We start from the raw sequence: 22,873 nt of genomic DNA on the forward strand, positions 1-22,873 counted from the left end.
TCATTAGACCCACATCAGCAGAGCTCTGTTAGTGTGGGCCGCTGGCCAAGATGTGGCGATGGCCTCATTACGCATGGCTGGATACATAATGGTGTTCTGTATCAGGAATCTACCTCTACTACCAGTTGCAGGTTGTTAATTGATAAATGTATTACAAGAAAAGGCCCAGCAGCAAACTGTTTAAATTGGCCCACATCTGAAGGATGGATGATTCTTTAGCAATCAGATGCTATTCCCTCTGCAGGCTCCTGGAATGAATGCTGAGCATAACTGACACTGGCCTTAGCACAGCAGGCAGTACCTTCAGCAGCCCTGCCATCTTCACATGGAACAAGTTCTCCCCACTTCTGCACAGTCCCCATCATTCCCCATCATCGCTTGACTTTAGGAGCATGTGTGCCTATTACTTTTTGCATCACCTTTGCACCGTTCTCCTTATGATGGAGAAGTATACCTCTGTACCCAGGTCTTAGTAACACTAATGAAGGACAGACCAAAAAAGGGGTTGTGCATTTCATGAAAATGATGGAAAGCATATGTCTTTGTGGGGTTAAAAAATATTCATATGTATTTAGTACATAAACCAAGTGAGTCTGTGTCTGAGAGCTTGTCCATCTCCTTCTTTTACATTATTTTCTTAGATTTTTGTATTGGCTTCGGGATATTTTGTATTTGCTGCAGGAGCACCCCTGGGCAGTGTCCCAGAACAGGCATATGGGCTTCAATTGTCATCCCTTTCCTGGTGGCATTTCCTCCCTAGACCCCAGCACTGTTCACAAGCAGGCTGGCCACATTTAAAGGGCTATGGATGAGACTTATGGGCAAAACCTTAATATTTCAACAATTTCTTCTCATGGAGCCTTGCTTCCCTTCTTTAGCTTAACTCAAGTTACAAGTAATGTTGTTTGGGGATGCCCTTGGTGTTTCACTGTCTACAATTATGTCTAAAATAATTAATTTTTTCCATGGCTAGCAATCCACCTGTGAATTCACGAGTCTGGCTCTTGCCTCCCAGCCCTCACCACCGCCGAGCAGGGGAAGTGAACTTCCAGCTGCAGGCACTGTCCTCCCCAGCCTCCTTCCTCCCTCCCCAGGAGCTCATCCCGTTTTCAGTGCTTGGGGTGGAAGGAGACAGAGAAACCATGCAGTTGATCGTACGGCTGTCCTGCTGCCATACCCACATCTGGTACGGGGCTTCTTTGTTCCTCTGACTGAATGCGAGTCTCTAGGACTCACTGTGATACCTTTTGGAACTTTCTGTCCCTGTTTAGAGCAGTTACTGTAGTCAGTTGGAGAGCTTCCCTACTCGAGCTCCTGGCCCTTCAGCATTCTTCAGGGGAAAGGATTATGAACAAGAGTTCCATAAAAAAATAAAGACGTTAGTCTGACCCATTTAAAATATCAGCCACATCCATTGTCAATGGGGGCACTCCACTGTGCTGGAGAAACTGATAATGTAATGTTCAGAAAATAATAGCACTTCAAGCTAAAATGACGTAAAGACCTATTTTAAAGAAAAAAAGCTGATAAATTGTTTTATTATCTCAATTTACTTAAATAGGTGCTGAAATTGACCTGAGAATAATCTCCTTAAAACCAAAATAAATGTATAAATTTAAATATAAAAAATACTGTGCACACATTAACATTCAGATAAATTTTTACAAATTGATAAAATATAGGCAAGGCCACAAAGCCAATGAAATTCCTCTAGTCTAAATATCCTCTGTTCTAAATATCATGACACCTGTGTTTCTATGGGATGTAGTAAGGTCATTTGGGCTTCATCTGAATGACCATATCACTTGCTTTGAAGTTCATCCTGCTCTTTTCGTTAGACTGAGGCAGCTAATGCTGTTCTACTTTGACCCTCTGCTGTCATAAACACAAACCTACATGTGGACATACAAATTCTGATACTTGATGCACAATGGGCCAACCCCTTGATGCACAAGATACTTATATTGTTTTTAGATTTTCATCAAAATGAAAACACAAAATTAAAAACAATGTCAAAAACTCATGAACTCAGAGAAAATATCCAAAGACCCTAGTATGAAAAACACTATTTGAAAAGCCTGATGGCATTACTGTCTCCCTGATATAGGGCAGAAAATGGAGGGAGGGACTAGGGTCTTAAGCTGTCAGAGATGCCCAATCAGTTTCTATCTGCTTTACTCTACGTCTCCTCAAAGCTGGTCTGTTCTCAGATTTCCTGAGGAAATTGAGGCAGCTTAACTACTCATTTGATTTCTGACCTTCAGCTATCATTCTGTCTGTCTTTGTGCTGCCGTACCTCTCTTGACATCCTTCCCAGTGCTGGGCATAGGACTTCATGGCTTATGTAGCAGAATCTGGCCACTCATTGCCCAGAAAACACAGGTTGGAAACCCTATTCTGAAAAATTTTCATGCTATGTCTATGTGTATGCTTATCATCAGGAAAATTTTAGATCACACCCATTGGGAAGGCCTAAGAGAACTGTAGAGGTTGCAGTTGTAAAGGATCTTTCAGAGTAAGGAAGGAATTCTGATCAAGGAAATGTTCAAACTACCAGGAACTCACAAGCTTTGTTGCCTTTTATAAGATGAGCAGACAGAAAGAACATGGCCCATTCTGTGACTGGCAGTTGCTAACCCAATAAGAATTGAGTTGTCACTGAAACATGTTTTCAGCCTCCAAATACTGATCCTTGGTGGGATACTGAGACAGTGTAGCATCTGATCCATGGGGCCTGTGCCCAGAGTCCTATTGACAGGTTTGGTTCACCTGCAACTCATGCTCCAGTCTTTGGCCCATCTGTTAGTGGACATCAGAGCCCAGGATGGACTTTCTTGTGCTTCCTGGAGCCAGTTGTCCACAGCCCTGTCTGTCCCAGGAGTCCAAGTGCTAAACCTCAAGGAGTGCTTCATTTTCCTCCCCAAGTATTTCTTTCTCATTTGAACTGATGATGCCTGCAATCAATTTGACTTTCCCACTCTTACTTTCCCTAGAACTCAATAATCTCAACTGAATTGTAGTGGTTATGTTTTTGTAAATTAATCTCAAATCTATTTTAGAATGAAATGGGATGTGAATGAATGAATGACCATGTACACACATAGAGAAGGGTATGTGTGGTGGTTCAAGATGGATTCTGGAATCAGACCAGCCTGAGTTTTAACTTTGTCTTGACCCTTAGGAGCTGCACTACGCTAGACAAATTACTTAATTTTTCTAAGACTTATTTTTCTTATCTGTTAAAGTAGAGATCTAATAATGTCTATTTCATAATATTGTTGAAAAGACTAAATGAGATAGAACGGTAGCACATAATAGGCATTCAGTACATTGTAATTTATTATTGTTGGTATCATTAATTGAGCATTTACATGTTGCAGGTCTCTGGGTTAGGCACAGGGGCTACCAAATTCTCCATCTACAAGTAGCTCTTGACATACCTGTGTTCTTCTCAGGAGCCACTCTGAGTGGGATCAGTAGTCAGACAGATCTGATGCCAATCAACTGAATTTGGTGCCAGAGCAAACAGAATTTGTCCCATCACCCAACCCTGATTAGGGCAGGATTAATTCTAGAGCTGTGTTCTAGACAGTCTGCATATTGAGGCTGATGGTGTCCAGGCTGGGAGATGAGGAGGCAATTTCATAGCTCAGACTTCATTTACTTTGGAATGTCTCAGAATGGTAGCAGATGAGGCCCCTCTCCCCTCCCTGGGAGATGACACTGAAGACACAGTGAAGAGGCTCTGTCCCATCAATGGCTATGGCACAATGAATCCAGGAGCAACTTCAGACCTTCTTTCCTTTCTAATGGGTGGAAGCATATGTCTCAAGCAGAATTGAAAAGATACCATTTTATTCTTTATCTCTTCATTTCTGAGTCAGGACACAGATAGCTTACTGTCGGGAGCTTCAGGGAAGCCCAGACTGACATGTTAGCCAGGAAGTAATGTGCCCTGTTTCTGGGATGGCTGTCCATAATGCATTGCAAATCCAGATAAAAATATGTAGGAATTTTTTCAAAATCTATCAATTGGGCCATTTTCTCAGTGACAAACAGATGGCTCCTTTGAGTTATTCTGAGGGAGAACATTCTTTCCTTTTGTTCATCTTAGTTTTTATGGTTTAAGAGAATTAGTGTTTAATCCCAATTCCAAAATTGTTAATTAGTTTGTATTTGCTTCAGTAAATCTGTTAAATAGATTTTTATCACTTCAGCTATATTTCCCTGGCAGCATCTGCTGTCAAGTTTGCAGAAATAATGTTAGTTTTACAGCCGAAAATCGGAGGTTAAACCTCCAGGACTACAGATGTGACAGCATTAAAGGGAAATTCATCACCCCAAAGGCTTTCATTCCCATATATTTTAGAATCAGCCCAACCATGAACCGATGTTCTTTTTCCCCTTCCATTCTCCAGGAGCACTGAGGCTCAGTTCCTTTCTGACTTATGTGTGTGGCTGTTGCCAAGGAGAACTCCCGGGAAGACCTCAGCCTACCCCAGCCATAGTCTTGAAAAATTAGCAGAGGATCTTCTTGCTCATCCCTTCTCTCTTGCTTCCAGGGACCTCCATCCTGGGCTAGGGCTATTCAAGACCAATGCAGTTCACAATTCAGCTGATAAAGGGGTGGTGTGGAAAGACCTGTTCAGGTAGGGGGCACAACAGAAGCAGAAAAACAAAGATAAAAGGCAGTGACTGTGTCAAACGAGCAGTTTTGAACTTGTTTGGGTCAGCCCACTTAGGGAACAATTGAGCGAGAGATAAAGCAACTAATCCAAAAAACTGGAGGTATTTGAGTGATAGGGGAAGGGTGTGGGACAGTAATTGCTTAGGTATCTGTGGTAGGCTGAATATCGGCCCTCAAGATAGCCACAGCCTGATCCTTAGGACCTGTGAATGTTAACCTTACACAGCAAAAGGGACTTTGCAGGTGTGTTTAAGTTAAGGCTCTTGTGATGGGGAGAACATCCTGGATTCTTCGGGTGGGCCCTAAGTACTCACAAGCATCCTTCTAGGAGAGAGGCAAGAGAGATTAGACAGGAAAAGGGGAAGTGATGATGGAAACAGAGATGGGGTGATGCCCTCTGAAAACGGAGGAAGGAGCCACAAGCCAAGGAATTGAGGCAGGCCCTCGCAACCGAGAAAGGCAAGGAAAGGGGCTCTCCTCCCATAGCTTCCAGGAGGAGCCAGCACTGCTGACACCTTGACTTTAGTCCAGAGAAACTGATTTTGGTCTTCTGACTACCAGAACTGTGAAAGAATACATCTGTGTTGTTTTCAGCCACCACTTCTGTGGTAAATTGTTGCAGCAGCCATAGCAAACTAATAGAAATATCTTTTCCTTGCTAAATGCCAGAGTTCCACGCCAGCAGTCCAGGGTACTGTACAGGGGCAGGGAGAGCTGGAGGGGATCGCCACAAAGCATCCACTTCCTCACAAGTTCCTCCCTGATATAGGCACGGGAAGCTGCAGCTGGAAGCAGAAATGGAAATAGCAGCTACGGAACTCTGTGCAGTTGGGGAAAAACATTTCTGAGCATCATGGACAGTAGGCAATAGCAGATGGAGAGACTGAGAATTTGCAGCAATTAGCACATTTACATAAATATTAGGAACAGGCCAGCTAAGTCTGCAGAATGTGGGCCAGAAGAAGTTGGAGAGCAGAGGTGATCAGGAAGAGGATCTGGATAGGGATGAGGCCAGAGGTCTCAGCTGAGGCACAGCCAATGCTCACATGCAATGTGGTGGCGAGGGCCGGGCAGTAAGCAGCTGGGCCTCTCTGGTTTTGCCCTTCAGGTGTTGCTATGGAGGGTGGGAGGGGATCTGAGTGTGCGGATCTCTGGATCTGCCATCCCCATTCTGTTCAGAATAACTCTGCGTTTATATGTTGGACAATCCTGAGTTTATATGTTGGAAAACCCACCCCCAAGTGGGATTTCATGTAAGAAAATCTTTCCACTGGTGGAAAGATTTTTTGGTAACTTTTAATTATGATATAATTTGAAACACACAGAAAATTGTAACAGTATAAAGGACTCCCATTTACCCTTCATCCAAGAGTCAGCATTTTGGATGATCATTGGTTCGCTCTTTCTAAATACAAACATAACTGAGCCATTTGAATGTAAGCATTATATCCTTTTATCCCTAAATATGTCAGTGTCTATTTCACACAAACAAGGATATTTTGTAATTTGTACTACAGTACAATTATCAAAATTGGAAAGTTTAGCATTGACAAAATGTTGTCATTTACTCCACAGTCCAAATGCAAATTCTGTCAAATGTTTTCAGGCTGTTTTTTTCCTGGTCCAGGATCTGATCCAGGTTCACACACTGCATTTATTTGTCATGTCTCTCCAGTCTTCTTTAATTTAGAGTATTTCCTCAGCTTTTGGCTTTCATGTCCTTGACATTTTTGAAGAGTGCAAGTCAGTTATTTTGTAAATTATCCCTCAGTTTGGGTTTGCTTAATATCTCCTCACGACAAGATTCAGAGCATTCAAATTTTAGCTTGAAAACCAGAGGCATGATGTGTATCCTTCTCAGCACACTGTCCTGGAAGGGATGTGATGCTGCTTTGTCCCAACACTGGTAACTGTGGTCCCTGGTTAAGGTGTTGCCTTCCAGGTTCTCCACTGTAAGTTCTGATTTTCCCCTTTGTAATTAAGTAATTTGTGGAAAGATATTTTAAAACTATGTACATGTCCTGTCCTTATCAAACCATCACCCACTAGCCTTAGCATCCATTGATAATTCTTACTTGAATCTATTATTACTATGATGATTGCAAAATGATGACTTTTCTAACTGCTTCATTCCTTCTACATTAATTAGTTGGCATAGATCTGTAAGAAAGCTCTTTCTCTTATCTCCCTTTAATTTGTCTATTTATTTAATTATATCAGTAAAACACCCATAGATCTCATTTCTTTCAATGGATTATGTCATTACTATTATTATTTATTTTGATGTTCACATTCATTCATATTTGGTCACCTTGATGACCCCTTCAAGTTGGCTCCTATGTTTTTTGATATGTTCTTATAATTTTGGGGGCACTCCTTTACTTTTCCTGACAAGATATTCTAGGTCCTTCTTGCTTCAACCTTGGAAGCAGCCATTTTTCCCAGGATCCCTAGTTCCTTATATTATTGTAAGGAATAATATTTGGAAGATATGAGTAGCAGGTATATTCATTGCTACTGGTGTAACAATGCTTCTAGGCTCTTTCAGCTTACAGATCTAGAACACACACACACACACACACACACACACCTATCTGTCTATCTATCCCATGTCTCTAATTCCAATCCTATACCACAGAGTTCATCCTAAGCTTCTCCCATGCCATATTTGTAACAGCTCTTTCTCACAGTGAGAAACTGGCTCCCACCGTTTCAATCTACTTATTCATTTGCTCAATCCACAAAAAGTAGTTTCAAAATTGTTAACATATACCACTGCAAGCCTCCAAGTAGAATTATTTATTTATAGTTCTTTTTGTCTTTAGATTGAAGGTGTGTGTGTGTGTGTGTGTGTGTATATATATATACATATAAAACACAAAGCACTGTGCTCAAAAGTTGCTGTGGTTAGTTCTCTTGTTTTTTCCCCCTTCACTATGGCTTTGTTATTTTTTTAAATTATGGTTAAGTGCCATTTTTTTTCTGTTTATATTCCATTTTAGAGTTTTAAAACTGACATACATATTGGTTTGGTTAATTTTTAAAATTGAAATATAGTTGATATAGAATATTTTTTAAAAAGTATTTAAAACATTGACATGATTCCAAAACTCCAAATTAAATAAAAAGTTACTCTTACTGAAATATCACTCCCTTATCCGTCTGGTTTTTACAACCCCTGTAGGTAACTATTCTTATCAGATTATGGTTTATCTTTTTTCAATTTCCTTTTGCAATTAAGTAAGCAAATACATATAATTTTCTTATTTCCTCTTCCCACACAAAAGGTAAAATATTATAAAAACCCTTTTCCACTCTGCTTTTTCACTTATAAAAATGAGCTAGAAATCACTCCATATAACTTCATAGAGACCATCCTTATTCTCTTTTACCACTGCATAGTACTCTATTGTGCAGATACAATTTAGTTTATTCAACATTTCCTGTGTATGAAGATTTAGGCTGTCTCCAATATTTTGCAATTACAAATAATGCTGCGATGAATAAACATGTGTATATGTCACTTTGTATTGTCGCAGGAGATTTTCAGAGTAAGTTCCTAGAAATGGATTTCTGGAACAAAAGGTAAATGCATATGTAGTTGTGTTAAATACTGCCAACTTCCCCTCCATAAGGCTGTACCATTTTGCATTCCCAACAGCAGTGGATGAGTGTGCCTTTTTCTCTCCAGCCTTGCGAACACGTTGTGGTGCCAAGTTTTTAAATTTTTGCTCATTTGATAGGCAGTAAACAGTACTTCAGTATAGTTTCAATTTTCATTTCTCTTATGAGTTGAACAACTTCTCATATGCTTAAGGACCATTTTATGTCTTTTTTGGGATAAATTGTTCATGAATTTTGCTCATTTTTCTATCAGGTGTTTGGCCTGCTTCCTCAGTTTTTATGAGTTCCTTATATATTATACATATTAGAACTCTGTGATATATGCTACAGATAATTTTTTTGAGAAAGGGTTTTATACTACTATTTTAAATGGTTAGTAACTAGCTATAATATGCTTGTGTTGACTTTAACTCTATACTTCTGAGCTTATTTACTTGTGTGTATGTGAAATGATCACAAACCTTAAATATTCTTGATTTAGCCTAGATTAAAGTTAAATAGTCTTCTTGACAACTGGTACTAGAGCAACTGGGCATCCATAGGCAAATAAATGAAACTTAACTTACGCAAAAATTAAAGGTAAAATACAAAACTCTAAAACTTTTGGAAAAAAACATCGAAAATCTTTAGGATGTAGGCCTAGGCAAAGAGATTTCAGACTTGATGCCAAGATTTATGGTCACATAAAAGCCCATGCACGAATATTTATAGCAGCTTCATTTGTAATACCCCCTACACTAGAATCAGCCCAAATGTCCTTCAATGGGTGACTGGTTCAACGAACTGTGGTTCGTATATATCATGGACTATTACTCAGCAATAAGAGGAACAGACTATGGATATAGCAACAGCTTGGATCAGTTTGGGAGGAATTTTGCAAAAGAAAAAATCCCAACAGGTTTCATATTGTATGTTTCCATTCATGTAACATTCTGGAAAAGAGAGCATTCTAGAAATGAGGGACAGACTAGCAAGGCCAGTACACTTTTTTGGGGTATATTTGAAAATGTGTGGGAGTGTTTTCAGTATCACACTGATTGGGAGCGTGTTCCTGATATTTAAAGATCAGAACCAAGAATGCTAACTATCCTGTAGTGGATGGGACATCCTTCACAATGAGAATGTTCTTACTTGCCCTTTGCAATCCCAGTGGCACCCCACTGAGAAATACTGGTTTAACAACTATCTTGTAATCTGTACCCTAAATTTTAAATTAAATCTATAGTATTCTATATCTTTTCATCATAAAGTTGAATTTCTATGCCTGTTTATTAAGCTGGACAGAGTTTTTCTTTAGTATTAAAATTTTTATTGTTAACTTCCAAGGATTTTTAAGCCTGAGACTAAAATTTTGTTATAGGAAACAAACATTTATTAGAATGTCCATATTCTAATAAAGATTTTTGTTATGCGTTTTTCTTTTTGTAGAAGACTACATCTTTCTTTTTCTTGTTTCAAGTTGTAAACTATATTTGCCAAGAAGGTTAATCTTTTTCACCTTACCTAACATTAAAGTTTGTGATGATTAACTTGTTAACTATGATTTCACTGATACAGTGCCAATTATTTAGTAAAAAAGGAAAGTAGAGACTATTTTTAAAGAGAAACATAGCTATAAATATGCCTCATTTTAAAGGTTATTTTATAAGTAAAATACAGTGAATCTGATTATCTTGAAAACATAATAATGTCTTTTTTAATGCTACTTCTCAGGAAGGTTTCAGCTCTTCTTCTTTTCTTGTCTTTTTAAGTTCAGAGATAAAGCAACCATTTCTAGAGGGAACAATTGGGATGGCTTTTACAGTCACCGTCTTGGAATCTGAACTGAGCAGGCAGGTTGCTTTTAAAAATGGGTCACAAACAAAACGACTGCTGTTTGGTCATCCATTCTTCACCCAGACACATTATGTGCAGAAACCCTTGTGACAGCTTGGCCTGTTGTGCAGACATGGACTGCCTGGGATGCAACCATGGACAGGGAGTCAGACATACGTGGGCTATACAGACCCACCGGGGGACAAAGTTCAAGGAGTTGTAGATTGCACAGAAATTGGATTGTAGAGACAAGGACTACCAACAGGAGTTACAGCAGCATATTATGCACTTTGGATTATTTAGATGTTGTTTGTGTAATGTAGACATAAACATAGGGTGTGTAGACACTGTCTGTGACAAACTCTTCAGTCCTGGCCTTCGGGCAGGTTGAGCAGCATCAGCCTGGTGACAGCTGCCCAATCCAGTAGGAGGGAGGGGCTCTGCTATCTGCACAGGGGGTTAAGGCAGGAAGGTGGATCTGAGACACTCTTTGTTTTGCATGCTGGTTTTGGAACTTTCCTTCCAACTCCACTCTCACCCCCAAGGGACTTGGGAAATCACTTTTGTCTGTCTTTTCATTGATGCTCAGAACAAAGTATACTCTCCTAGGCACTGCTGCTAATAAAATACACCCATGAACTCACTCACCAGGCATTTACCAATGTGTGTATGGCCTGCCAGGCATGACCCAGCGGCAACCATGCCCTGAGGACCTCAGAGGTTGGTAACGGAGACAGGTGTGCACACACATTCTCTGATACCAGGGAGAAAGACCTCAGAGCTACACTAAGAGCCCAGGTGGGAGCCCAGAGGAGGGTACAGTTCAACCCTGGGGGGCCAGGAATGACTTTAGGAAGGAGAGGCGTTGAGGTTGGGGATAAACAGGATGAAAGGCAAAACAAGGAAAGGTATTCTAAGAAGAAAGGGCAAGATAAACCTTGGTTTTATTCAGAGGCCTGAAAGCCTCTGGCCTGCTGAGGAACAGAGGTGGGCAGATCAGCATCAGTTCAACATAGGGACTCTGAGAGTGTAATGGAAACAAAGCTAGAAAGGTCAGTGAGGACAACTTCATTTTGAACCTGACAAAGGGGCTCTAAAAGGTCATGGAACAAGATCTGAAGACAAATCCTTAGTAAAGTGGCACACCTGGGGGTTTGTTTTACACCCAGTTTTGGTATCTGTTATCTTCCCATTTCCTCTCTCACATATGGGGTATCTCAGTTGAAGCTAAGGCAAGAGAATCTCATTCTAATATACTATTAACACTACACTTCTGAGAGGTTAGGGGTGTCATGGGGAGAAGAGAGGGAGATGCAGAAAGAAGGACACAGAGATAAAGAAACAGAGATACACTGAAAAAGAGAGAGAAAGACCAAAACTGAGAGAGCCAGAGAGCCAGATTAAGGCAAGAAAGATTTAAAAAGATGAACATTGGGAAGGCTGAGCTTCAGCTGGTCTCAGAGACCACCAGAGGTCAGTCTTGGGTCCTTCAAGAGGAAGCCAAGAGGTATTGCAAAGCACTGGCTCTCACCTGAGGACCATTCTGGGAATTTATTCCATTTTAATATACTATGGAGTTAGCAGCCTTGAAATTCTTCACTGCCAAGGGACCCTTAAAACCAATGAAGCAGGAGCCTCAGGAATGACCCATATGTCAAGGCCTGCTTGTTTACAAGCCTGTGGGCCACAAAAAAGGACAAGTTTAATCACCTTGTGATTCTGGGCTTGTGGGGTCCAGATGTACAAACACATCCCTCCCTGAGTTTGGGATCGAGTGAATTGGTGCTGGGCCTTGTGGAGAAGCCCCAGGCCTGGGTTGGTCCAGGGCTGGGGCTGGGTCAGCCTGGGCTTTAACTCTGGTGCCCAGGTTATTGGCTTTCCTATTATGGAAACTGACTTTACAGACTTTGTCAGAAACATGGGGCTGCCAGTATAGCTGTTTCTACATACCTCCCTCATCCCTCAGGCTCAGTGAGATTTGTTTTAAGCTATCCCCACTCTGGGACCCTGGGGCTTCTCAGTAGGGAGCAGACCTTGGGACTTGAGTGACAGGTGTTCTGGCTCTCTGTTTCTGGCACCTCATCACTCATAGGTGACAGGAGCACAAGGCTTTCATCTCTCTCATTTCTTTGAGTTACATATTCTGGGGAGCTGGACCAGCAGGTCAGGGGCAGTATCCTTTGAGACGTCCTCATCTTCATTTACTGTGGCTCTCTGGTTCCTGGGATACACGAGTCCTTGTGAGGCTGGGGCCCTGGCGTGGCCTATTATCAGGAAAGGGGGCAGATGAGGGTGGGCTCCCAGAGCACCTGGGGCAGCCAGGTTGCCCAAACTAGGGAGACAGGGCAGGACATTCCATTTCCCTCCACTTCATCCCCTTCCGTAAATTTGCTACATATTAGCAATGCAGATCATCATGCTCATTATGATCGTCATGATCATTAACTATAGCCCTAGCCCTGTTCCAAAAATTATTTCAAATTATCTTTATTATACCCTACAAGGTAGGCACTATTATTGCACCATTCAGAAAAGAAAATTGAAGCAAACAGAGGTTAAGTAACTTGTGTAAAGTTACACAGCTAGTACATGACAGAGTTATAAAGCCTACATCCTGAGCCACTACGTATATGAAGACCATTTTGGCCTTCAAAATCTTATGCTTCAGTGGAGTACAAGCCAATGACATGGACCAGAGTCACACAGAAGTCCCAGCAGTTGAGTGTGGAAGGCTGAGTAAGACTCGGCAAAGTAGGCAGGAGGCTACTGAGGGGTGGGGGGCCACTTATTTCCTACTTTTGATGTTCCTTCCATGTGGACTCCAAATTAGTACAACCCTGGGGTTTCTGTAAGTCAGGATCTCGGATGGGGAAAACAGCATTGCCATTTATGGGCCTCTCTCAAGCTACTTTAGGCACAAGGTAAATTAGGAAGAGCAAAGAAGCTGTGCCCAGAAGCCATCAAGCCCGGTCCTGCAACCACCCCAGCAGCCAGCGCTATGCCTCAGAAAAGGCTCTTGGAAATTTCAGTTTCTTCCCTTAGCAGCCAAAGCCCAGTTGGTCAGCAATGCCAGAAGCATTACAATTTCTCATTCTTTCCCATCATGATCTCAGTGGGTCTTTTCTAGGGGAAGAAAGGCCTTTCACTGAGACAGCTCACCTTCCAGCAGAGAGCCTGGGGGAGCAGGAAGCAAGGAGGCACCACACACCCAGAAGCTGCCCCTCTGGGGCAGACTGGGTACCTGGAAGGAACCCCTATAAAATGCCTTAGACCACCCTTGCTAGATCTCTAACAGGAGCCTGGGAGTTGGGACTGTGTTGCTGGAAAGAGAACTATCCTGGGTCCTACCAGTGAAACAGTCTCAAGTGATCATGCACATCGCTCCAAATTGCAGTCCCCTGTCCCTTCTGGGGCTTCTGGGGAGCCATGGATACCGCTCTTATTCTTGCTCTGAGGGACCACCAACTGCAGATAATGCCTCTCAGAGGAACATTCAGAGGCACAAAGCCTCCGTTTCACTGTCTCAAAAGCAGCCTGTGTAATATTGATAGCTAAGGCTAGGCTTAGGTTGGTAATTAGTAATAAAATCAACAAAACACCACCACCAACTATTGGGAATTTCCTGAGTGCCAGGCACCATTCTAAGCACTTTATGTGCTCATTCAATCCTCATAAGAATCTATGAGATTGGAGGTTCCTCAAAAAACTAAAAATAGAAATACCATCTGATCCAGGAATTCACTCCTAGAAATTTACCTAAAGAATACAGGATCCCAGATTCAAAAAGACATATGCACCCCTATGTTTATTGCAGCACCACTTACAATAGCCAAGAAATGGAAGCAACCTAAGTGTCCATCAGTAGATGAATGGATAAAGAAGATGTGGTACATATACACAATGGAATATTATTCAGCCATAAGAAGAAAACAAATCCTACCATTTGCACCAACATGGATGGAGCTAGAGGGTATTATGCTCAGTGAAATAAGCCAGGTGGAGAAAGACAAGTACCAAATGATTTCACTCATATGTGGAGTATAACAACAAAGGAAAACTGAAGGAACAAAACAGCAGCAGAATCACAGAACCCAAGAATGGACTAACAGTTACCAAAGATAAAGGGACTGGGGAGGGTGGGTGGGAAGGGAGGGATAAGGGGATTAAGGGACATTATGATTAGCACACATAATATAGGGGGGGGCACAGGGAAGGAAGTAAAGCACAGAGAAGACAAGTAGTGACTCTATAGCATCTTACTATGCTGATGGACAGTGACTGTAATGGGGTATGTGGTGGGGACTTGAGAATAGGGGGGAATGTAGTAACCATAATGTTGCTCATGTGAAACCTGAGCATAAGATTGTATATCAATGATACCTTAATAAAAATAAAACAATGAAAGAAAAAAAAAGAATCTATGAGATAAGTACTAGTATTACTCCTATTTTACAGAAGAGGAAACTGAGGTTTAAAGAACATTTGTTTGCCTAAGGTCATACAACTAGAAAATGGCAGAGCCATGATATAAACCTAGGTACTCAGTCTCAGCCATGCTCATAACCCATAATACTACATAATACCACAATCTCTTTGGAGAGCCTGTATGTTGACCTCTTACTGTGGCAGATGTGGAACCTGAGGTCCAGAGACTGTAAATGATTAGTCCAAGGTCACACAGTCAGTTAGTGGTAGAGTTTAAACCCAGACCCAGGTCTTCTAGCTCCCAGCTTAGAGCCTGTCCCAGTTTCAGGTGGCTACCATTTACAAACCAAGTCTTAAGTAATTTTAGCTAAACCTCAACTAATTAGAAAAGACTAGAATTATACTATAGTCTCCTGGCCTTATGGGGTTAAATACTTCATTACTCAGCTCAGGCACTCAGCCTGTCAGAGGATATAGTAACATGAAATACCACCTCAAACTACAGATATTCTCTGACTGGGGCAGGGTCTAGACCTGAGTCAGTTTTTATGTCTCCTGCACTTCCATGTCCATTTCCAAGCCAGGGGAACATATCCTGGACAAGTGAGAAAGCATGGTATTATTTCTTGTGCAGAAAAAATACATGCGGTTTCTTCCTTCAGGCAGACAGGCTCCCCTCAGATCACAAACTGTGACAGGTTTTTCATGGGAGGCACAGGCTCTGAGGAGAACAAAGAGCTCTTGGTGTAAACAACCCTCAGAGAAGGAGCAAATCATCTCTTGAAATGTTCTTGGCAACCGTTCACTGTCTAACAAAAATACTCTGCTTGGTATAGCTATGGTTAACTCCAAAACTACTCCAGAGGACCGGCAGTTTTCAAGGTGTGGCTCTGCTTTTGAGTGAGGCCTTGGCAACTGATACAAGAGTACGGTGTGTCCCAGGCCCTTCTGAGGGCTGATGTGGGGAAGGAGGGCAGTGGGGGAGGTTGCGCAGAGGAGCCCTAAGCTAAGGCTGGAAAATAGCAGTGTGGCGATCAATAGTGCCTTGTTAACTCGGCTTCCCAGCAGCCAGCACTTGTGCCTAGCTTGGTGGGTGTTTGTTGAATGGAACTGAAATCAATAATGGGAAAATCCTGCATCGAGGTTCAAAACAGCAAATCACCGAAGTACAGGAAGAGGAGAGCTGGCTTAGCAGAGGCCAGGGTACAAAGCCCCAGGGAGCTCCGGTTGAGTGAGCACTCATTATGAGTCAGCTATGTGCCATGGCTGCCAACAGGGCTAAAGAATCAATCCTAAAATGAGCTAACACCACCGATTCCGAATCAAAGCAGGAGGCAGTCCCTGCAGGCTGTGCTTTGGTCAGCGCATCAGTCCAGATCTGAAAATAAATGTTTCCACTTCTGGCCCTCCCATGTTTAAAGTGATTTGGGAAAATTGGAACATAATTCAGTGGAGGAAGATGCAAAGCTTTGAAACTACGTCATGCTAACTGATGGAGGGTCTGGAATTATTGGGTTGCAGAGCATGGGTCTGGGAACAGGGAAGAAAGGAGGGGAAATGAAAGTTGCTTTTGAAAATGTGAAGGGCTCTTGTGGGAAGGAAGAATTATTCTGCCAGAGGCAGCAAAGAGTTGAATAAAGAGCATGAACTTTTGTGCCAGACAGACCTGGGTCCACATGATGGTTCCTTAATGTTTTGCCAGGTGCAATAGGCAAACCACATGACCTCAGCCTTCAGTACTTAATCAGTAAAATGGGGACAGAAAGGTTTCTTTTTCAGCATTGTCAGGATTATACACAACTCAGAAGACAGAGCTTTGCAAAGGAGTACAGCTGCAGGTGGAAGAGTGTGAACCCACTCAAGAGTAAACTTTCTAATGACCACAGCTGGTTTTGAAAGCAGACTGGCTTTTTATGTAGCTTTATGTTTTTGTTTTTCTCCTAGAAGAATGTTTTCACTTTTATTCCCTTTCCTTTTAGCTTGACATCATATTTCCAAATATAAATTATTCAGCTACTTTTCATCTTTTACGCTTCAAAATTGAGAAACAGAACACACAAGGCCTAACAATTGCTTAGGGTCAGGGGCTGGTTGTCCCTTTTGTTAGCTCTGAAAGGCCTTTGTAAGTCTCACAGTGGACTTCATATCCTAGGGCTGGGTGACCCACCTGATCGTAATGCCCCTGGGTGTGGATGCTACCTCATTCCCCAAGCCTCTGTCCTGAGTCCCGAAAAGGGTTAGAGGCTACTACTGCTGCCCTGACCTCTACCAAGAGGGCTAACCAGGACTGACTGTTAGAACTCGGCCTAGCCTCTGGAAAGGTGTGAGTGGCAACTCACTATTCCTCCCACTCCTGACTTAGGATTGGCCAGGCCTCAGTCAGCCTACCCTGGTGAGTAGAGTTTGGAGCCTTTATGTTAGACTACTTGGAATCCATGAATAGCTTACCCTTGGAGGCCCATGACGAATAGCCATCAGCAAAAGCAGGACAGCTCTCAATTGCACATTCTCCAAGGCCCTGAAAGCTGGCTGGGCTATGGAGTGGGTATAGTCAGGACAGTGTGTCAAACTGTCTCAGCCCAGTGAGCTCAGTAGTGAAATATGGACACTGAGGGCCAGTGGATTGCCATTCACTCAAGGTAGTAGGCTGCAGGGGCAGCACAGCTAGAAGGAAGGAGGACTTGGATGTGGGGTTGGGTGGAGAGCCCAAGCCTTAGTGGTTGGGTAGCACTGAGCCTCACCTCTGGAGAGTCAGATGAAGTCACAAACAGGAGAATGAACAATGAGGTTTGTAAGCGGGGTGAAGAGCAGGATGGAATACAGGTGGAGGAACAGGACACACAGTTTAGCACTGATGTCAAAAACAGAAGGAGAGGGCTGGAGGATGTGGTGGAGGGTAGGGATGGTGATTAAAGGGCCAGGGAACCTGAATACTGGCATGGCCTTCATTTCAAAATGTCCCTCCAAGAGGCCTCCACTGATCCCTTTGGGTGGAAAGTTCTGGTTTCAGTTGTAGCATGGAACATGGGCAAAGCAGAGCCCTGTTTTTGATGTGTATGCCAGCCCTAATTGGGATATAAATAAACTCCATACATTGCAATTACTTGATATGCCTCTTTTCATATATAGGGTCCCTTACTTTTTTTTCTTCAAAGTTTACTTGTTGAAAAAGCTGAGCCTTTTGCCTATAGAGTTTCCCAGTTTGAATTTTGCTGCCTGTCTGTCTGTGGTGTCATTTAACACATTCCTCTCTGTTTGGGCTAAAGGTTTGATTAGATTCAGGTTTGAATTTTAGTAAGACTATTCATAGATGTCCTTGAGGAGGTACATAAAACATATATGTCTCTTTCTTTGTGTTGTTACTATCAAGTCATTGACTGGATCTGTTAATTCATCAGGGGTTGCAAAATTGTGATATTTTACTTCTATTATCTCTTCTTTGTTTAATTAAAATACATCTATGGAGATAAATTTTTTTCATGAACTCATTATCCTGACATACAGGCACATAGAAAAGGCAGAGAAATACTAGATTCTTTTCCTTATTCACCAATTTGTAATTTGTAAACATATTTGATACATTTCAATGCATTGTAGTCCTTATTCTTATTGGTATTCAAATCATCCCATCATTGGCTGACTAGGAAGAACTTATTCAAATGGCTTCTCTAGACTCTTTGACATAAGCCTAGTAGTCTTCATAACTTTTTTCCTTTCTGGTATGACATTTCCCAGGCTCATCTTGTAAATTTCTTGCCCTAACCTGGAAGCAAGCCATTTCTCCAAGGAGGCTTGCTTTTTTTTTTAAGTGAAAATGGTTTAATTGGCCATAATTTAAGTATTAGGGTTTTCATTAATACTGTTTCAAATTATTGTTTCTAGGCCTTAAAAGTAATGGAGCTGGAAAATGTGTATTTATTTGTAAACATTACATATACAATGAGTTTTGGTTTTTTTTTTTTACTGATCCTTCTAACTCAAATGAAACACTATGGATTTAAAAAATCTCATCAATCTTGTATTTGTATCTCCTTTCACTCATGTAGGCTCTCACTGGCATGAATACAATTTTTATTGTTTTATCCCATAATACATATGCAACAGTCTCAGAATAGCAATAGCAATCTTACCACTAATAATACTACTGAAAACAGTTGAAGATTATTTTCTATTCCTTTTGTTTTTAGGGTTGATTGCACTAGGAAAGTGCAGTTAAACTATGCATTTTGAAGTCACTTGGAGTAGTTCTCTGTATGCCTCCATTATACGCGCGCACACACACACACACACACACAAACTTAATTATACACTAAATTTGTTTCATTTTACTTTCAATTTTAGGGATTACTTTTTGAAGTTTAATTTTGTTTTATAATTATGGAAAATATTTAAATGTACCACAAGTCAAGTTACAAAAATGGTATATTCATAAGGTATATTCTGAAGTTTCTATTCCTATTCTCTCCATCTTATTCTCTCTTGTTCCTATAAGTAAACATTCTGTTTAATAATTTATTCTTTGCCTTAGTTTGGGTTTTTCCACAAAGCAGAGTATGAGACAATGAGTATGTGCAGGTAATTAATTTTTGGAGGTGACCCCAGGGGACCGTAATGAAAGAGGTAAAAGGGAAATGGAAGGAAGTCAATTTGAGAGTGAGCTGAAAACTGCAAAGAACATCTGGGGCTCAAGTCACAGAGGACCTTCTGAGGAACCTTCTGTGCCTCAGAATTGTCTGCTCAGGACATGCAAGATGGGAGGATTGATCTCCAGATCCTGTGCTTTTGTCCCTTATTGGTCAAGAATAGTCCTGGGGAGTGTTAACTCCTTAGAACTTCCAGATGTGCTTAGGAAGCAAAGAGGTCATCAGCAGTGGTCAAGACATCACAGAAGAAAATGCCAGAGACACACAGTGCAGTCGGGGTGAGGGCTGTGAGCAGCTCCAGCTGTGCACAGCTGGTTGCTACAACAATGGCTGCATGCAGCTAAAGCATGGACTGTGAAAATGTAAGATGGAGTCCAACATACCCTTGCATTGTGGACTATTTTTAAAAGCAATAGGCAAAGGGGGATAAAAAGGCACAAAACATCAATCATAATATCAATTAGTCATGGGGATGAAAGTATAGTATAGAGAATATAGTTAATAGTTCTGTAACATCTTTCTATGTTGACAGTAACTACACTAGTTGGAATGAGCATTTAATAATGTATATATGTTGAATCACAATGTTGTATACTTGAAACCAATATAATATTGTATAGCAACTATACCTCAATATAAATATTTTTTTAATAAGCAGCACACAAAAATCAATCAGTCAATATATATACACACACATATACAGATGCACTTTCTTAGACAAATGGTAAAATAATACTATACACACTTAATTCTAACTTCTTTTCTTCATTTAACCTGGTATCTTAGAGATCACTCCACATGTGCTGCGAACACATATAGCATTTACTCCATACCAGGAAGTATTCTAAGGGCTTCAATTATATGAAATAATTTAATCTTGTTAAGAATATATTATTCTTCCATTTTCAAGATGAGATAACTGGGGCACACAGGAAAAGCAACTAGCTCAAGCTAATAAGTTTGAGCTAAGGATTTGAACCCAAGCAGTTTGGGCTTTTAACCACTACTGCTTCTTGCCCAAATGGCAAGTTCATAGCTTAGAGTCATTCAGATGGGACATTAAAAAAAATCTTAACTCTCTATGACTGGGCTGTTTCAAGGACTTATGGATGAGCTGTCCTCAGTCTCCACATCAGTCATAGAGATGTGGTTGGTCAGTCAGACCACGGGGTAGAGCGCAAACAGAGAGAACAAATTCTGGCCTCCCAGGTCTGGGAGTCTGGGGCCAGAGGTAAGGTAAGGGAGGATGGTGGAAGGAGAATGGCAGAGCCTGCCCAGATCCTGCTATATTTCTGATTTAACCTCCAGGAACCTGCAACAATTCCAAGAATTAGCCTTGGTCCTGGCAGGATTCAGAGGCAAGGAATCCACTAGGTTCCCAAATAATCCTCCCACCTGCTTATTTTGTCTGAAATCCTGCAGTGGAAGGGCTCTGTCTCTTCCTTCCCAAGAACAAAAAGTTTGAATGCATATTACTCTGGGAGGGAAATGCACTGTTGTGGTTGATTTTCTGTCTTGGTGCATCTGACCTGATCCAGCACTCCTGCCTTGAAGGAGGGGGAGTTCTGGTTAGAAAGCAGGAAGACCTGGGCCTGACTGGGCAAGGGGTGGGGTACCGGGGGTGCGGGGAGTCCAAAGAGGAAAGAAGGCAACAGGTAACATTTAGGTAGCACTTTATGCTTGTCAAAGCACTTCTGCATCCAGTTGGTCTTCATAGAAACCAGACAAGATGGGTATCATTATCCCCATTTACAAGAAGAATCAGAAGCCTGGAGAGATGAACAGGGAGTGGAACCAGGGCTTGACACTGTCTATCTGACATCAAAGCCTGTGTCCATCTGGTCACTATGGCATGAGGGGAAGGGCCCACAGTGACATATATCCTACGAAGTTTCACCACTTTTCCTTTATGCACGGACAGAAGGCAAAGGAAGCCCAAGATCCACATAGCTTCTGTGTGCCCTGCTTTGGGGGAAACCACAGCCTTAAACTTCTAAGAAGCCACCATGCAACCCTTGCCAGGCTTCAGACTGGTCTGAAGAGTGATAGCTGATGTGTTTCTGAGCAGACCACCCTAGGTCTTTAGTCCTGAGAAACTGCTCAGTGAGGGGGGCCATTCTAGCCCAGGTGACTGAGCGTTGGCCCTGGGCCCTGTCTCATGCTCCTCTCCAACCTGATCCTCAGAGCTGTGATCTTGGACTCTTGGGCCGTGCTTAGTCCTTCCCCTTCCTGGAGAATCATTGCTTCTGGCCAAACTGCCCTGTGCTGAGAAGAGGAACTAGGGTGGGGGGAGACAGCTTCTTATGAAAGTCTGCCCTGGGTCTTAATGACTTCCTGTCCACTCTCCTTTCCCGTGATATCTTCCCACTCTGCTCCCGGCCCCAGGGAGTTGGATGCAGCTCAATGTAACCATCTCTGGCAGGGCCTTGTTTCAGTGCTACAGTCCCCAGGCCATCCAGGCTGGTGCTCCTGGGTCTACATGTCCTCTCCTTTTCCTCAGCCTTTGGTAGACCCAGGGATGGCCAGGCCTCTTTACCAGCTTGACTAGGAGCGGCCGCAGGCCCTGGAACCAGGCAGGGTAGGCTGCTGGGGTACAGTTTCAGAGCTCAGAGATCTGGAGATCTGATAACTTTTTTCAGAGGATCCAGTTCCAGCCTCTAAAAACACTTTAAGAAGGTTGCTTCCTCCCTGCCTCTCCTTCTCCAGCATAGTACCCGGGTGGCATGAATGACAGCTCAGTGGGAGGACTCTAGGGGCATAACAGGACCAGGCTGCTGGGCCGGTGCTTATGGTGGCTGCTAGGTATCTGAATGAAATGTCCGTGGGTATACTTAAGCCTGGCACAGTCTGGCATCACCACCCAGAGACCTAGGAAGAAGGGAAGCAGGCATCTCATGGAAGTGGTGAGATGCAAAGAGGATCAGAGTGGACATGTAATGAGTCCCTCCCATGTTGGCATAGCATCTAGTATTGGTGGGTGGCAATGGCAGAGAGCACATGAGAAGGATCCTGGGCTTCACAGGAAATGATGGTAATGTAACTGAAGTGGGATCTTTGCCTCCACATTGTATCTATCTCCTTTGCTGCCTTAACCTTTGGGCCAAAAGAAAAAAAAAGGAAAAGGGCTTATGTTTAGCTCTGCACAGAGGTTTGTTGATCATCAAAAGGAATTTTGCTTACAATTTGAGTTTTATGCAAAGAGCTCCTTACCCAAAACTTGTTTCTTCCAGGACATAGGGAAATGTGTTTGCAAATAATGATTGCCTTGACAAAGAGTTTTGGGAACATCATGACAAGACATGGTTGGTGAGAGTTAACTAACTAAGGACATGGAATTTCTAAGCTCTCCCTGAACCCTTGCTGGTGCGCACATGTCTGCAGCTTTCAGCCCCTCCCTAGCCTGCTCCCCTCCTCCTTCTCCTTTCTCTAGCATAACAGAAGTTGTGAACAACCCTGAGGTAAAATAGTTCTCTAGGGCATTAGCCTGCCATCTTCTCGGTCTGCTGGCTTTCTGAATAAAGCAGCTTTCCTTGCCCCGACACCTTCTCTCTCAACTCAGTGGCATGTTGTGTGGTAAGTGGCATGAGCTTGGACTCAGTAACAGTAAAAGCTGGGTCAGCGCCATACTAATGCCTTGGAGGCTGGGGCTCAAGGCACAGGCAGCCCCAGCAGAGAACTG

The sequence above is a fragment of the Manis pentadactyla genome, chromosome 9 (genome assembly GCF_030020395.1).
Source record: "Manis pentadactyla isolate mManPen7 chromosome 9, mManPen7.hap1, whole genome shotgun sequence".
Classification (NCBI taxonomy): domain Eukaryota; kingdom Metazoa; phylum Chordata; class Mammalia; order Pholidota; family Manidae; genus Manis; species Manis pentadactyla.